The 12,138-nt window shown below is 40.3% G+C and overlaps 1 pseudogene; it reads left to right on the forward strand.

Moving 5' to 3' along the window:
• The first annotated feature begins 294 nt into the window (after positions 1 to 294).
• The window catches only part of LOC140938295 (uncharacterized), a 43,312-nt pseudogene continuing 31,468 nt past the window's right edge, over positions 295 to 12,138 (forward strand).

Raw genomic sequence — 12,138 nt, forward strand, 5'->3', positions numbered from 1 at the left:
GGTAGCGACAAATCTGCCTGGCGTTCTGGCGTCGGCAACCTGACCTCACGGACGCAAACAGATGCGCAGTGTATTCACACTGGCGCGAGTGACTTCTGGTCGGCGTTCGCGACCTCAAGAACGTTTCCTGGTTAAGCTTTCTATCGAGCCTGGACGTAAGTGCGACTTGAAAACCAGGCTTGCCTTTTTTTGTCAAGGGTTTTCCCGCTTATTGAGACCATTCTATTCTAAATCCCTTCGTCAGAAAATCAACCTGCTTTGTATACTTACAGTCATCTTTGTTTGTACAGTCTTCTAGCTCAAGGCAAAGGCGGAGTTTAGAAAGTAATGAAGACTGCCCGGCAAATATTTACGGTACGTACATGTAAACTAAGTGTGTTTGCAAAGTAGTACGAGTGGAGTAGAATCGAAAGAGAGAATGATCTAACAGAGCGAGTGCCCCATAAATGACCCTCTTCCCATGAAAATTATTTTCAATCTATTCTTGGCTCTGTGTCATACTGCGTGGCTATTTTAAGGGCGCCACCTTATTGGTGGGTTAGAGTGGCGTCGTGTAATTTTAAACTTGGCGGGTAATTCATTTCACTGCCGATCACGCACACCAAGCGATACGACGTGCAAAATTGGTATGACTTTCGTCGACGAGTCAAAAGATTTCTACGTGGAGAAATCTGGCCAGAGTAGCTGCCAAAGAGCAGAAACGGTCCTGGCTTGTGGAAGTTCGCCTGAGAAAGCGGTTCCGTCTCGACGGAAATTGCTAATTGAGGTCTTTGCTACATCAGTATATAAACAACCAACAACCTATTGTACAAAAACGACAACTGTCTCTTCCCGCGACATCCACGCACACCCGCGAACTGTGATACCGTCGTCTGGATCCAACCGTGGACACGTAACGAGAAAACAGGTTCAAAGTGGGTTCAAACATGAATGTTTGGCCGCCAAACATTTGAATTTTGAGAGGGCGCTGGACAAATATGGGCACACCGCTCACTACAAGAATTGACCGAAACCGGAAAACGTGCATAAAAAGGTCTCTGGCATCCAGTAGCGACTGTCTAACAGGTTGAAGCATCTGACCTGATTAGTGTTCACAGGGCGAAATATTCATCGCAAGTATTAGACGTTAAGAAGAAGTAATGCAGTAAAAAGCAAATGTACCATTTCTGAACGAAAAATATTCCTGGAAAAAGAGAAAAAATATCTTGCACATTTGCATAAACAATTGAAGCCAGCCACCTATTAAAGGTTTCGTGTTACGCGCGTGATAACCTTTGCCTTTGGCTTTCACGGTATGTCAGAATTCAAAATTCGTTACTTTAAAAGGCTACCAGCCGTTAGAAAATCTCAATCTTTAATCTCAAAGTGAAATTTTCACTCCAATACTGCAGTCCCTTTACAAATGAAATTCATTCCTAAACTAGTAATAGTTGACACTACAGCTGCCCCCGTTTTGTATATTGTCGGTCAACAGTATTTTTGCTGGTTGTGTAGTAGCCTGTTCCAGGCGTTCAGATAGTGGGGAGCGGTGCGAAGAAAAAAGGAGCGCGAAAAAATAAAAGCGAGGCAGGGGGGGAGGTGAAAGAGGGAACGCCTGTTAGATTCGTTTTAAATAGACTCATCCGCCCACTCAGACCGCGTCAGCTGTAGGTGGTCTTCACTTGTCAATTAAGACTGATGTTACAGCCCCATACATTTATTATTTTTCTTAGGAATAAATCAAAATTTCTCACATCAAAATTAATATTATGTGTACATAATCTTACTAAAAACCTAATGTAAGACTTGCAGACAATAGAGAGTGGGATAAGTAATTTATTTACGGCTTTAAAACATGATTTCAGCGTGTACGTGACAAAAAAATTATGAATCAAGTGACAAACAAATATCGCTCATTTCGATAGAAAGCCGTTTCAATACAGATCGTTAACTCGAACAATGAAAATGCCCAACAAACGAAGGGAAAATTTACTACTCGATGATTGAGTTGACCTCGTCAATAGCGATAGCTGCAACTTGCTTTCCAAGCTTTCCTTTGAAGTCCTTTTGTCCATTCCTTAGACAACCACGATTTGTGACTGCAGTACGCCTTTGAGTGAATTTTTAAGTATCATACAATTTCACAGCTTCCACTTTTAACGACTTCATCCACATCTTCTCCCATCATTGCCGCCGCTACTCCGATTTTGTTGAAATGTTCCACTTGGTCTTTCATGATGGCAATCAACGGAGTTACCACAACAATCGTAAATGGCATTCTATCCTGCCTTCATTCCAACGCACGCTTTATTAGAGGAAAAAGCTGGAAAATAAGCCCTTTTCCAAAGCCAGTCGGTGAAATTGCGAAGACATCTATCCTGCCGACTACGTGTTTTAAACAGTTCCTTTGATCTTTGCATTTAGCCTCCACGTTTGGAAAGTCACTCAGCTCTGTGTTTGTTGCGAGTTCGAATTCTGGACGGAACGTATAATCTGTCATCATCGCCATATCGCATTTCTCGCTGTGATCGAAGACGCTCCACTGTTGACAAAAACTGTCAAAATCAACCAATCAGAGGGTATACCAGGATCTGGTATACCGGAACGCACTTTTGTTAAAAATTCTTACAAGCGTTCCCGCACCTCTCTCCCCAGTCCCCCTCTACTTTTCATCGCTATCTTTACTTCGCACCGCTCTCCACTATCTGAACGCTTGGAACAGGCTAGTTGTGTAGCTTTTTGAAACATACCGATTCATAATGAAGATTTTCACACATATTCCATACAATAGGTGAGATAAATACAGGAAACGCAAGGTTCCATGCACAGTTTCAGCTCGATTTACACAGCTTTGATCAAAACATTCTCAGTTTCGAGAATAGTTTATTCTAAACCATAAGAAGAGATTTAATTAGAAGTTTAATTTTTCGCTATTTCTCTTTCCCTTTTTACATTCAGTTCATTTTATTTGCCGGAAAGTAAGCCTTAGAAATTAAAAGGATGTTTGATCGTTTCACGCTAGCGCATTCTAGTCTTATTTGAAACTTTATAACGGAAGGACGTCTGTGAGCAGGGAATAAGTCAGCACAGAATTTGATTGTCGGCGAATTTCTGTAAATGTCCATCAATCTGCTAGTGATAAGCTAGCCGTTGTTCATTCGTCTTGCTTTGTTTGGGGCTGAGTCTTATTCCGGTCAAAGAGAGAGAAAGAGTGTCTGGCAAGATTTCCAAAAGAAATCAAAGATTCTAGTTGTGAACTCGTGTCTGGCAAACTCTCCAAGTGTTTATATATACACAGTTAAACGCACCTTATAACCTCCCCTGCGCTTAACGAGTGTCTTTTGGTCCATAACTTTCAAAACAACTGCTCCACAGAATGTCACTGCGTAACGCAAAAGAGTATCGAAGTATGACTGCACAATAAATGTCACAAAATCTACCTGGGCGGTCCCTTAGGGATTTTCCGTCTTTACGTCATCCTAACCATTTCGTACTTGCGGGCGCAAACAATAGAAACGTCATCATTACCTACCGATTCCTCGCGGCCCCAGTTCGAGTAAATCGAGATTTTTTCTAGTATACTGACTGTATATTTGAACTGTAAGTACTGTCATTTAATATACGCGCGAGTTACTGAGGGTGCCTCCTCGGGATTTCGCCTCTGGGCGAAATCCCTACGGGGGGGCAATTATGAGTGGAACGCGCTGATCAAAAACATGTCAACAACAGGAGTATCGGCTCCTGGCGCTAATTACTATAATGGCTGTCAAACTTCAAATGTTTGGCGGCGAAACATGTCATGTTCACGTGAAAGTAGACCGCGCGGGTCACGGAAACAACAGACAAAAATAACCCTCGCAGCACGCGCGCGAACTTTAAATAGATTTAAAAAAAATTATCATGGGGCACAGGGATTCGCTCTCTTAGATCATTCTCTGTGAATTGAAATAGAAAGAATTTGTAGCTCGCCACTTTGAAGAACGTTGGTGCCCACTTGTTTGAAGGGCAACTGATAATACTGCCGCAGGGAAGAGGAATCATTAACTCAGATTGGGTTCTTAGCTGGCTATTCTCTTTCAATTTTCAAATGAGTTAAACGTTTTTGCTGAATATTTGGTTCGCGCTTTATTTAGAAACATTTTATATAGTTTTTTTATTAAGTACCCATGCTAAAAATCTAAATGAAAAGAATTATTATACAAGAAACTTTGTTTTGTCCCCGTTTGTCCATAAATTGTGGCCAGATAACTAAGATTTTATAACGGTTTCCTATAGACCAATTTACAGTTGTAAACTTAATATCCTAGCCTTTGAGTGAATGTGAGGCCGACGGTGACCTTGTTTTTCCTTTGATATGTTATGGAAATTGTCCTTGAAAAATACTAGTTACTGCATAAGAATAACTTGATTTACATAAGAAGGCAGGAAGGTTTGTTTCAAAACAAGGTCAACTCCAGCCTCGCTTCCATCCATAACTGTAAAATGGCCTATTCGGCCATTTAACTCTGATCTGTTCCCATGGTTACCGTTGTAAAGAGGTTCCACAGCTTAGAAAACAGAATTTAAGCTTTGTCTCTGTTACCCAATTGGTTATTTACGGGTCGATCACCTCTAAAGTCAAAGGCCGCCACCTTATGTTTCACTCCAAATTTATCCAAACATTTGTTTGTTTAGCCATGTTAAGGGTGTTTAGAATTTGAAATTATTGTACTTTCGGTAAGCATTATATTACGTTTAGCCTTGACTTCATGGTGACGCCATATTCTGTCACCATGGCTACTGACTGTGTCTCCAAAATAAATAAAGCCAACATGTCTCGAGCAAACGTTGGTTTTTACTGGCGAAGAAAAAACATTTTTCTAGTGACGAAAAAACATTCTATGAAGATAGGGAACCTGTTCTAGCTGAATCCCAAGTCCATTCTTCATGGTCTTGTATTAGTATTTAAATGTTAGCGCAGGAAAAACTTCAACACAGTCAATCGTTTTGACTTTCATCTATCTGGTTTCGTTTGGCAGGCTTATCTGATCTTACTGACTAGAGTGCATGTATCTGCATCTGGTAAGTTAATTCAAATATACGACTATATAAATAATGAAAGACAAAATCAAAATGAATATATTTTCCCTTGAAACTACCGTAAATCCTCGATTATCACCCCCCGGGTGGCTTATATATAATTTCAAACACATTTGGGGGGGGAACTTAATAGAAACGGAGGGCTTATTTAAGAGGGGAGAGGCTTATTCAATTTAGCAAAGACGATGGTATCACTTCTCCACAAAGGACTAGAATACAGAGTAAAAGCTCAGGCACAAGAAGTTGGCGGTCATGCAGCCGAGGATCAAAAACATTCCAAACTTCCAGTTGGCGAATAGACTATGATCCCGGATCAGTTCACAAGAATTTTTCCCGTTGTGATTGATTAATACAGTTTAGCATTTGGTAGTAAAAAGTAAAAAGAGGAGGGGAGTGGGGCCTTAAAAGAAGGGAGGTTTATTAACTTTCTTTCCCCGAGAAAAGGGGGGAGGGGTTATTTGAGAGGGGAGGCGGAGGGGGACTTAAGCGAAACCTGTAATTGTTTTTCACTACTTCTTTGACTACTTTTTATTGAAACGCGTGTTACATTTTGGCAAATAAATTTCAGGCACATTCAAAAATGTAGTTTTGGGAGGGTACCGTAGTATGGGCGTAATAAAAAAAGTAACGTCAACGCCGTAAAACGTCACTTGAGAGAATTTCACCTTTCATTCGTGCAGGGACGTCAGAAAAATGGACAAAAATGTTTGATGTACGTGCATTGTTGTTTTGCTTATTATAAGGCCCTGTCCACACGTATCCGTTTTCATTAATTTGAAAACGCGAATTTTTCTTTATGGATACGACTTTCATCCACACGTATCCGATGAAAACGATCAATGAAAACGGAGCTTTTCGAAAACGCTCTCCAGAGTGGAACTTTCTGAAAACGCTGTTTTCACGTGAACGTGTGGGTAAATAACGAAAACGGAACTTACTGTAAATCCTTTGTTAAGCCCCCCTTTTCAGAGGAGGAAAGTTAATAAGCCCCCCGTCTCTATTAAGTCCCCTCCCCTCTCCCTCCACTCCATCCTTAGTCTTCAAACACAATTAACGTGTACTGAGCAGTTATGGTTTATTCAGGCTGAAAATTCATATTGTTTTTGGTCTTCAACCGCATTACCTCCAACTTCATGTGCTGAACTTTTTCATCTTTACGCCCTAGTTCTCCGTGGAGAATTGTTGCCATTTTCTTATTGTTAGAAAAAGCAGTATAGCGCCCGATAACCACGTTGCACAAGTCCGTCCTCGAGAAAACTTGCTTCCGTTCATACATTTCACTAAATAAAACAAGCCCCCCTCCCCCCTCAAAAAACTGCACTTGAAAAAAAAAATTTTGCCCCCAGCGGGGGGCTTAATAAAGGATTTACGGTATCGAAAATGCTGAGGACACGCTTTCAGTTCCAATCCACTCCGCGCAATATTAGAAAGTTATTCAAGATGGCGGACAGGCGCTTCCCTTTCTTGTCTTTTATACTTGGGCTTATCTCTAACCGAACTGCTTGTTTTCAAGCAAATTCAGCTTTGCTAATTCTTCAAGCAGATTATTCCAGGAGGCGCCAGAACATTATCAGGCTACTTTCGCTACCAGTGTTGGATCTCCCTTTAGTTTGACGTTGCTCTGATTTTGACATTTAAAACTGTTTCTGCGACTTTGAAGAACGTCACAACAATATAAACCCACACCAAAGAAAATCATAGATGGCGCCATTTTATTATTTCGCTGGCTTATAATAGCGAACACGTATACGTCAAGCACGAGCAGGCGAGTAAATTATCGTTTTCAAATCGATTCATCGTATACACGTTCTCTTTGCCGTCGCTGTCGCCGTCGTAGTTGTTAAATAATTAGCCACAAAAAATGTAGTTTTGGGAGGGTACCGTAGTATGAGTGTAATAAAAAAAGTCACGTACGTCAACGTCGTAAAACGTCACTTGAGAGAATTTCACGTCGTATTCGTGTACGGACGTCAGAGAAATGTACAAAAATGTTTGATGCACGTGCATTACTGTCTTGCTTATTAAGGCGCTGTTCACACGTGCACGTGTCCGTTTTCATTTGAAACGCAACTTTTTTTTACGGATGACTTCTGTCCATACGTATCCGATCTGGAGGCGGCAGAACATTATCAGATTACTTTGGCTGCCGGTGTCAAGAGGCGGAAGGTTGGATCTCCCTTTAGTTTGACTTTGTTTTTGCCCTGATTTTGACATTTTAAACTTTTTCTGAGACTTTGAAGAACGCCACAACTATATAAACCCACACCATAAAAATTCAAAGATGGCGCCAATTTATTATTTCGGGGGCTTATAATAGCGAACACGTATGCGTTAAGCATGCACAGGCGGGTAAGTTATCGTTGTCGATTCGTCGTATAGTAGTTACGTGTGGACGGGCGAAAAGGATGCGAAAATGCCACGAGTGTACGCGAATTGTTTTGAAAACGGAGAAAAAAAGTTGCGTTTTCATACAAATATGGATACGTGTGGACAGGTTCTTAGCCTATTGCTTCTTTATGTTCTCGTTGCCGTCGCAGTCGTAGTTGCTAAATAGGGACCTTAAGATCCGACGACGGCAACGGCAACTGGAACGTCACAAAAGCAATAGGTTTAATAACCACAGCAACAACTTTGCACGTGCATCTCGCTTTTTTTGTACATTTCTTTGCCGTCACTGCACGACTACGACGGGAAAATGCTTAATTTCACGTTGTACCGAAGAAGTACACAAGAGACGACGAAATTTCCTCTCCCTTTCTGAACTTGGATATGGTTCTTAGGAATTCAACTTTAGTAGGGTTGGCCTTCGTTTGACAAAGTTAGTAACTTGAAGTAATCGCGATGAAGATTGAAAGAACGCGAAGTCACTTTTTTCAGCGACGTCAATTTTCTCTGTCGTGGCCGTCCTCTGATCTTAGGGTCCCTAATAATTAGCCGCAAAAAACGTTTCAGTGTTTTCGGAATCAAAGATTACCCTCACCCCGAATAAAAAATCCCCGGATCCGCCCCTGGTTGAGTGTCATGAACAATATCTCAGGAGTTAAAAAGGCCGAGCCTAATGCAAAATACCACACTTCGAGGAAGTCCAAAGAGCGACTCTCTGTAAATATCGACCAAAATCGACTTTTTGTGGCGCAAGTTCAAAATTCGAATTTCGATCATTTTTGGCTGATCGATAACCCTTAATGAGTAATGAAACATGCTGTAGTTAGTTTTCCCAAATAACGCGTTCTTTTGTTAAAATTCGAGAAAACTCATTTTGCTCCCCGGGGCTCAAAATCCACTTCCCGGCCGGTAAAGCGAAATTTTACACAAATTTCGTTGACTCGTACATCAAACCACAACGATTTGGCAGCCTTTGAAGACCACGAATAGTTTACATGACCCTTTCTTTCTTATAAGACGATAAATTTGTGAAAGCTGTAATAATTTTGTGGCCAAAAAGGTATCGTTAAAAATAGGCCCTATTGACAATTTCTACCTTTCAAAATTATAGGGATAAAATAATGCAAATTAATGGCAATTCAGGCTAGGAAATCTTTATCTAAGGATGCATTTCTCGTGATACTTGCCCGCGAGAACTGAATGTAATTAAACCGAACCGTTTTTGTTATTATGTACTAAATAAAGGGAGAAAATTGTGTGTGTAATAATTTTTCACAGTTTCATGTTTGTTGATCAGTTGTTACTCGTGGATGTGTCTTCTTAGCCGTACTATTTAACTCATGCCAAAAAACAACAATGGCGGACTTCCGTTATAAATCGTTAAAACCATGAAAAATCGATAATATCGATTTGACACAGCTATTCAGTTTATCGATTTTCACCGATTTCCGTTATTAATAAAATAATAATTAATAAAAATCACTAGATTGCTACCGATTTTTATCGATTGACAACTCCGGGACTTCCATAACCCCAATTCCACACCCCGACTCCCTGCCTACCTCCGCTCGCGCACAAGCCATGAGACACAATTCCTCGCTAGCTTGGATGCCAGGAGATTTAGCAGTAAGGCCATTCAACTACTCAGTCCCAAAAGGGTAAATTTTCTTATCAGATTTTCTGTTATTACGCAATGAAATTGGAACAATACTTTGTTGGGAATGTTGGAAGAGACATGCTTAAAATCTCAGTAATTAGTTACAAGAGCTCGATTTTACCCGTTCATCAATTAGTTTTACTGAATATCTTCGTTTTCCAGATCAGCATATCAAACGCAACATTGTCACGCCCAACGACACTGGGTACCTACCAAAATTTTATACGGGGAGTCACTGCCCCAGGAATGAACCCATTATCCATTTATATACCATTTTTGACTGAAAAGGTGTCCTCTTTCGTGTACTTTCCATTAAAAAAAATGGTGTCCCTTAAAAAGTCGCTTTTCTTTGCATCCCTTCAAACTGCTTTGAATGCACTGTCCCTCTCTTTTTCTTTTTTTAAAACTGTATGAATAGATAAAAAAAAAACAAGATATTTTCTCTGCATTTTGTTTTTTAATCCTTCGTTTTGGGTCCTTTTCTCATTCTTTCATATATACTTTTAATATTAAAATCCGCTACCCTCCAATATACCTGAAACCTTAGCTATCCCTTTCGGGCGGAGCCAGTTGCCGTATATGCTACTATCATAGAGAGTTACCCGGGCGCTCAGCTGGGGTAAACTTCCCAAAAGACTGTGCTTCTCCTCGAGAAACTGATATTTTCTCTAATGTAAGTCCGGGCGCTGAAATGTGCTTATATACGCATCCTTGAACTGGGCAAAAAAAGAGCTGGCTTTAATCGAGGGCTTTGCGTTGGGCACACCCCCGGGGGGCCCCGGGGGCACACCGATAACGCCGATCGCTGGCTGTGTGTAAGTCTTTCCCAGTTTTCTATGTATTTGGAGGTTAGGGAGTTTTGATCATCAAAACGATGAATTACATTTGCCCAGTATTTCGGTCTGCAACACAAACCTTCAACGGAGGATAAAAAATTACAAAAAGTGAATACAGATGCAAGATGAATTCGAAAGTCAGGTTACACATGCGAGATTTGAATACATAGTTAACAGAAAATGATAGGCTACTAAAAAGATAAATGTCACTTACCGAGGTCATTACGTTGATTTATACCTCGGGGTTCTAATGCCCTTTTATTTTTGTTTTCCTTCTTTCTTTTTTTCTGTCACTCTTCTTGCCGTAAGGATCAGTTTACTGTTTTAATTTTAAAATTTGGTCAGCACTGAAGATGTTACTGATCCAGGTCTACTAAAGATCCCGCTGACCCTCAGTAGTTTGTCATCGTGGTTTTGCCTTCACAAGTGTCCGGGGTACTGAGCTGCCTGGGGCAGGAATTTCATCGCGCAGTCTTGAGTAATTAATATTAAGTATTCCGCCAGGTTGTCTTCGATGATTGTAAGAAATAGATGGGAAATTTATACCTCCCCCCCTCCTAACAAGGATGGGAAAATGGTGCATTTTGGCTTTTGCGCGGTTTCATTCATGATTTGGATGGGGGGGGGGGGGGGGTTTGCTGTTTCATTTCTCGTGATTCTGTCCAAGATTGTAGCTCCTTGGGGTCTTCCTATAATCCGATGATCTTTTCGCTTAAAACAAGCATGCCAGGATCAGCAGACGAGATATTCCAAAATAATAGATAACGCATGTGGCCTAATTTCTTGTTTCTCAAAAGTTTCGTGATCAGTTCGTCGTACTTTCAACCAGCCAACTGACATATCTTTTTTCCTTTTAGATTTTAGTTTTAGGAATGATTTAGTGCATTATGCAGCACAAATCTTACTTAGTCCAGAACTTTTCAGACTCAGTGCTGCTGACATTCCCCTCCCCGTTCCCCTGGAGCATCACCTACCCTACGACAAAAGTGAGTAACCCATTCTCCTTCCCGCTCCGAGCAGGTACGGTGATCAGTGATGTGAGGAGACCGTAATAGCCGGTTATATATTTCCAAAACATCTTCATTTTCTAAGAGATAAGTATTATATTTAGTCTTTATACATCCTGCCAACGTGCGCATTGTAAGTGAAATAATTAGGCAAAAGAAATGCAAATAAGTCGAGTCTAATCAATATTGCTCAATAGCATAAAGCTTTGTAGGAATCTGGCCAATGGAGCATTTTTATTGGTTTAACCGCCTTCAAATGTCGTGACAAAAATTGTCAAAATTTTCTCTGCGAGATTGCCCAAAACTTTTATTGCATTTATTTGAGGAAGACACCTTGCTCTTTTTATTGGTAGGAAAGTTATGGCTAAAGCCGTATACCAAGTAGTGATTTTTGTGTCTGAAATTTGCCAATTTTATCGGTAATTTTATCGAAAATCGGTTAATAAGTAAAATTATTAAAAATCCAAAAAATCCAGATTTGCTATCGAAAAGGAAAATTCAACATCACAACTATTGGTTAAGTTGTGTTCTTTCTTTCTAGATTTTCAGAGGCAGAGTTTTTTAACTTCTTTAATTTTTAAACGATTTTTAAGTAATATATGGTCTCGAGCCTGTGAAAATTGCTTCCGAACCGACTCGGTCGCCGTACGCGTAAAATAAAAATCCAATCGAACTAAAAGTTATTTTTCTAGAAATAGTTTACCTAGACCTATATTCTGACAAAGTTTGGGGGTTTTCGATTTTTTCATTTTGCACACCCCCAGGCGATATCTACGGACGGCTGCTCTTTTGGTAACACTGGCGTGACGGGACGTGTCACGCTATTTTTTACCATGCGAATGTCGCGATTTTTCGCATAAATAGGGTTGAACTCAGTGTCTTGCAGGCTACTTAAAATCGTTTGCCCAGAGATTTGTTTCGATTCTCTGATAGATTGGGGCCTAGTAATGCCGTAGAAAGTCAATTTGCGAAAGTTAAAGTTATAGCGCGTGGTTAAAATTTGCATTATTTTATCCCCATGATTTTAAACGGTAAAAATTGTCAATAGGACCTATTTTTAACAATACCTTTTTGGCTACAAAAATATTCCAGCTTTCACAAATGTATCGTTTTATAAGGAAGAAAGGGTCATAAAAACTATTCGTATTCTTCAAAGACTGCCAAATCGTTGTAGTTTGACGTACGAGCCAATGAA

Source organism: Porites lutea, chromosome 5 (genome assembly GCF_958299795.1).
Source record: "Porites lutea chromosome 5, jaPorLute2.1, whole genome shotgun sequence".
Taxonomy (NCBI): domain Eukaryota; kingdom Metazoa; phylum Cnidaria; class Anthozoa; order Scleractinia; family Poritidae; genus Porites; species Porites lutea.